Consider the following 5,368-nt stretch of genomic DNA (forward strand, 5'->3'; position numbering starts at 1 on the left):
CTTCACCCAACCGGATTTGAATCTCAGGCAGAGACGTTGGGTTGAATTGATCACAGACTTCGACTTAGGAATAACCTACACCCCAGGGAAAGCCAACGTCATGGCTGATGCGCTAAGTCGTAAATCTTATTGTAACAACCTGATGTTACAACAAAGTCAACCGCTTCTCCATGAGGAATTTCGGAAGCTTAACCTTCACATTGTACCTCAAGGTTTTCTCTCCACCTTGGTGGCAAAACCTACCCTTACGGATCAAATTATCAAAGCACAGAAGGTAGATCCGGGAATCTCCCGCATCAAGAGAAACATTCAGAAAGGAATTGCGAATTGTTTCTCCGTTAATGATCAAGGAGTCGTATACTTCGGGGATCGACTAGTGGTTCCCAAGGTGCGCAACCTAAGGCGATTAATCCTTAAGGAAGCTCATGAATCTCCTCTCACCATTCATCCCGGTAGTACTAAGATGTATCAGGACCTACGCCAGAGGTTCTGGTGGACTAGGATGAAGAGAGAAATTGCTCAGTATATTGCAATTGCGACGTCTGTCGTCGTGTAAAAGCAGAGCATCAACGGCCTGCTGGCACCCTTCAACCCTTAGCTATTCCTGAATGGAAATGGGATAAAATTGGTATGGATTTCATTACCGGTTTTCCCAGGACCAAAAGAGGGAATAATGCTATTTTCGTCGTGGTCGATCGTCTTTCCAAAGTAGCTCATTTCTTACCTGTTCGTGAGAGTATAACCGCTAGTCAGCTGGCAGACTTATACATCTCCCGAATAGTGTCCCTCCATGGTGTTCCTTTGGAAATCAATTCGGATCGAGGAAGTCTTTTCACCTCTCGATTTTGGGAAAGTTTCCAAAATGCTATGGGAACCCGTCTCTCCTTTAGCACCGCTTTCCACCCTCAGTCAAGTGGTCAAGTGGAACGCGTCAACCAAATTCTAGAAGACATGCTTCGAGCCTCTGTTATCTCTTTCGGAATGGACTGGGAGAAGTGCCTTCCATTTGCCGAATTCGCTTACAACAACAGCTATCAATCTAGCTTGGGTAAAGCCCCTTTTGAAGTTCTCTATGGACGACGATGTCGAACACCCCTTAACTGGTCAGAGACCGGGGAAAGACAATTCTTTGGCCCGGACATGATTCAGGAAGCAGAAGAACAAGTTCGTATCGTTCGTGAAAAGTTGAAAACAGCCCAATCCCGTCAAAAGAGTCAATATGACCGAAAACATAAGGCTATGACTTTCGAGGTTGACGAGAAGGCTTACCTTCGGGTCACCCCTCTGAAGGGAACCCATCGTTTCGGTATCAAAGGCAAATTGGCTCCTCGTTACATTGGACCTTTTCGCATTCTTGCCAAACGAGGAGAAGTTGCCTACCAGTTGGAACTACCTCCGCACCTCTCCAGAGTTCACGATGTCTTCCACGTTTCTCAACTCAGGCGTTGCTTCTCGGATCCTATCCGTGAAGTGGACCACGAAACGCTTGATCTCCAAGATGATCTTACATATCGAGAGTACCCCATTCGTATCCTCGATCAAGCCGAACGTACCACGCGACGTCATAACATCAAGTTTCTCAAAGTTCAATGGTCGCACCATTCTGAAGATGAAGCAACTTGGGAAAGGGAGGATCGTCTTTGACTCGAGTATCCCGCCTTCTTCTCGGAGGAACCCAAATCTCGGGACGAGATTCTTTTGAGTGGGGGTGAGTTGTCACACCCTAGCTAGTCATGCATTAGAGTGTTGCATCATGTTTACTCTTTCATCAGAAACTTGAAATGGGGATGACAGAACCCCCAGTCCCCTCTGAAACTATCTATGGTTTACTAAAATAATTTTCAATGAACCTGAAATGCCCTTCTAAAATGCCCATCATTTTTGTCTTGGTTCAGAACCTCTGCCAAAAGTGGTGCACATTTTCCTAGGCCATCCTAGGGTTTTTGATTTAAATCATAAATATTTGAATTTGGGCATTTAAAATAATATAAAATATTTAAATGCTCAAATATCTCCAAACTAAAATGTTTCATGTTGGAAATAATCCAACTATGGACCAGGAATAGTTTGGTGATTTTTGAAGTTGCCTAGGTATTTTATTTAATTCAACAAAGTTGCAGATATATTAAATAAAAACAGAAAACAGAAAAGAAAGGGAAAGACTTACCTGTGCGGCCCAGCCAGCTGGCCGGCCCAGCCAGCAACCGACCCAGCCCAGCACTGTAGCTCCCCGTCGTCTTCCTCCCCTCGCCCCGAAGCTGCTGCGTGCTCGCGCGCGCGCGGCCGCGCGGCCACCTCCTGCTTGCCGACGCCCTCCTGGCCGCGTGGACGACGCCCGCAGCCCGTCCCGATCCCCCCTGCTCTCTCTCACTCTCCCCGGCTCTCTCCTTCCTCTCCCTCGCTCTCTCTCTCACACGGCCGAACACCACCGTCGCCACCGTTCGCCGTAGCAGTCGTCTCCGACCACCCCTCGCTCCCCCGACTAGCTCAGAAGCTCCGCCACAACTCCCTCTTCCTCCCCACCGCTCCACAGCTCCCCGGAAGCCCTGCATCGCCGCCACGTCGCCGTTCCCCTCTTCGGACTCCGACCACCGTCGCCGTCAAATTCGTCGTCTCCGGCGCGTCCCCGAGCCCGCTTCGACGCCCACTGCAACCGCGGTGAGCCCCCGGAGCGTTTCCCCCTTCTTCCCTGGTCTCTCCCGACCTCTAGGCCCTAGCTCCACCTCGACCGAGAGCTCCACGCCGCCGGCGATGTCGCCGTCGTGGCCACGGTCGCCGTAGCGCCCAACCGAGCACACCATCGTGCTCCACACATCACCAGGAGCACGTAGAACGCACCAACGCCTCCCCAAACCCCCTGCAACACTGATCCCGACCGCACCCGAACTCCGGCCGCCGCAGCCGAGCTCGCCGCCGTCAACTCCGGCCACCCCGAGCCCAACCACCACCACCAATAGACGCGGCTCAACCTCAGCAACACGTAGATGCCTTCCGCCGTCCATTTGGTCGCCGGAATGGCAAAAAGCACTCTCGCCGCCGTCTCGGATCTCGCCGGCGTCATGTCGCCGGTGGGGTTTGACTTGACCGACCTGGGGTTTGACCCCCCAGGGTCACTGACGCGTGGGCCCTGTCGGCCAGATGGTTAGGTTAGCGCTAACTACTGTTAGTCAACCCCCCTGACACTGACAGTGGGCCCCAGCGCCACTAATTAGTAATTAGAATTAATTTAAATCTGTTTAACCCCCCCTGTCACTGACGTGTGGCCCCCACACGTCAGGTTTGACTTCAGCCAGCCGCAGTTGACCTGCTGACGTCACACTGACGTCAGGCTGACGCAGTAATTGAATTTCTGGATTTAAATTAAATCAGGAAATTCCAGAATATTAATTAAACTTCAAAAATTCATAACTTTTATTCTGTAACTCCAAATTGGACAAATTATATATGAAAAATGATCAGAAAAATCCAATCTATCCATCTGTACTATTTTCATGCATGATCAAACAAGTTAAATTGATGTTTTAATCAGAACAAGGAAAAGCACTTTAAAAGGCCATATTTGAATTTGAAATTTGAATCCTTGATTCAAATTTGTTCAAACCCTTCTGGTTTTAGTTGCATTAGCCCAACACACTCATATTGCCATGTTTCATGCATGCATCATATTGTTGCATATTGTTTGGTGATGTTTGTGTATCGATGTCCTTTGCGACAGGATCTGTCCCCGAGGAGTACCGTGATTACCCTAACGAAGAACCGTATCCGTGCAACGAACCATCAGGCAAGCAACCAACCATTTGATCATATCGATACAATCCCATGTTCTCGCTCCTGCTCTCTTTTACTGCATTAAGACAACGCGATTCAAACTGCTGTGTGCTACGGTAGTTGAACCCATTTCCTCTGCATGACCTGTCATTGCCACAGTAACTAGATGAAACCCACTAGCATGTGTAGGAGTTGATTGAGCCATATGTATGTGTTGTTCCTACCTTGCTATGCCTGCTATGCTTAGAGTCGTGTCAGGTCTGGTTCATCTGGGTGATGGGCTAGAGTGAAATGATTATGTCGGTAATGAGAGTGGTGTGGTGAACACGATTTGGTAAAGGTATCGATGAGAGGCCATGTAGGAGTACATGGTGGGTTGTTTCATTGAAGCCGACCTTAAGCACTGAGATCTGTATGTGTGATTTAAGAATCAGCTACTACCATGCATTGGGCCCGAAACCAATGGACCCTCTCGACTTCTTATTCACCCTAGTTCTCCGTCCAGGAGTTGCAAGTAGTTTCTGGTGTTTGTAGCCTACTGGAGGCCGTGGACAGCGCTGACCGTAGGGGTGGGCTGTGATGCGGTAGGTACGTGGCACGGTGTACCGAATACCCGTTAGGTATCTCGGGAACCCTGTTCACATCGTTCGGGGCCGTATGGGAAACCTCGGCCGGACTCCCTGCGGATGGAACCTGAATAGGCGATAAACCTGGACTGGAGGCTTAGGTGATTAGGTAGGTCGTGGCCGACACCCACGTTGGGCTTCCGCTTGAAGGTTGCCGAGTACATGTCGTGTAAGCGACGGTAAGTGGTGAGAGCGTGTATGAAGAAGTACACCCCTGCAGGGTTAACATGATCTATTCGAATAGCCGCGTCCGCGGTAAAGGACTACTTGGTTGCCTATACAGTTCATAGACAAGTAAATGGAAACTACTAAAAGCCTCAAGATAAGTGTGAGTGCCGAGGATGGCTCTTCCGTAGGAAGACGGAGGTGGATCCTCGGTAGTGTATTGAAGTGGTGAGTAGTGGACTCGTGTGCGCAAAACTATTTCAAGTTGGAGTATCGTAGGATAGTCTAGCCAAGAGTCAAAGCTGGCTTGCTGCAATAACTCCACCAACCCTTCTTGATACTATGCATGTATGTAGGATCTGATGTAAGTCTTGCTGAGTACCTTTGTACTCATGTTGCTATAATCTACATTTTTACAGAAGACGCTGCAACCCCTTCTGATGGGTTCTATGTAGACGTTGACATCAACGAGTAGGCTAAAGACCCAGGTGGTGACCCTGAGCTTGTGATGGACCACGTAGTATAGTTAGGCTTTCCAAGCCTCTTTTATTTTACTAGTTGTCTGTACCCAGACAAAGTACTTCCGCTGTTGGCTTGTATGACTGTATGACTTGTATGTTGGGTCGTGAGACCCGTACCTTTGTGTATGATATGTATGGCTCCCTGAGCCTTAAATAAAGTACTTGTGTCATAGAGTCATGTTGTGATGCTTCGTTGTATTTGCACATATCGAGCATATTGTGTGTATGATTGAAATGCTTGGTATGTGTGGGATCTGACTATCTAGTTGTTTATCTTTAGTAGCCTCT

This window comes from Triticum aestivum, chromosome 6A (assembly GCF_018294505.1).
Source record: "Triticum aestivum cultivar Chinese Spring chromosome 6A, IWGSC CS RefSeq v2.1, whole genome shotgun sequence".
In the NCBI taxonomy this organism is placed as follows: domain Eukaryota; kingdom Viridiplantae; phylum Streptophyta; class Magnoliopsida; order Poales; family Poaceae; genus Triticum; species Triticum aestivum.